Raw genomic sequence first — 687 nt, 5'->3', positions numbered from 1 at the left:
AAAGTTGTTTTCTATTGCCGCGCCATCTTTTGGACGATTGTAATAACTAATTTTTTTTTATAATCCTAGTAACTCCATTTATGACGTGCTTTAGTGGTGGCGCCATCTACGAACCTATAAGTTAATCACTGTGACATATGACACTTATGTCAATTTTGACAATTTCTTAAATAGATAATTTGTTTATTTGAATAAAGAAAGAAAGGATTTTGTTTTAATTACAATTGTAATTATGAATTAGGTTAATAGTTGTAAGAAAAGTTGTTTTCTATTGCCGCGCCATCTTTTGGACGATTGTAATAACTAATATTTTTTTTATAATCCTAGTAACTCCAAGTATGACGTGCTTTAGTGGTGGCGCCATCTACAAACTTACAAGTTAATCGCTGTGACATATGACACTTATGTCAATTTTGACAATTTCTTAAATAGATAATTTGTTTATTTGAATAAAGAAAAAAAGAAAGGATTTTGTTTTAATTACAATTGTAATTATGAATTAGGTTAATAATTGTAAGAAAAGTTGTTTTTTATTGCCGCGCCATCTTTTGGACGACTGTAATAACTAATATTTTTTTTTATAATCCTAGTAACTCCATTTATGACGTGCTTTAGTGGTGGTGCCATCTACAAACTTATGAGTTAATCACTGTGACATATGACACTTATGTCAATTTTGACAATTTC

The sequence above is a fragment of the Nicrophorus vespilloides genome, unplaced genomic scaffold (genome assembly GCF_001412225.1).
Source record: "Nicrophorus vespilloides isolate i.1.1-1 unplaced genomic scaffold, Nicve_v1.0, whole genome shotgun sequence".
Lineage (NCBI taxonomy): Eukaryota > Metazoa > Arthropoda > Insecta > Coleoptera > Silphidae > Nicrophorus > Nicrophorus vespilloides.
This window is presented reverse-complemented; position numbering follows the sequence as displayed.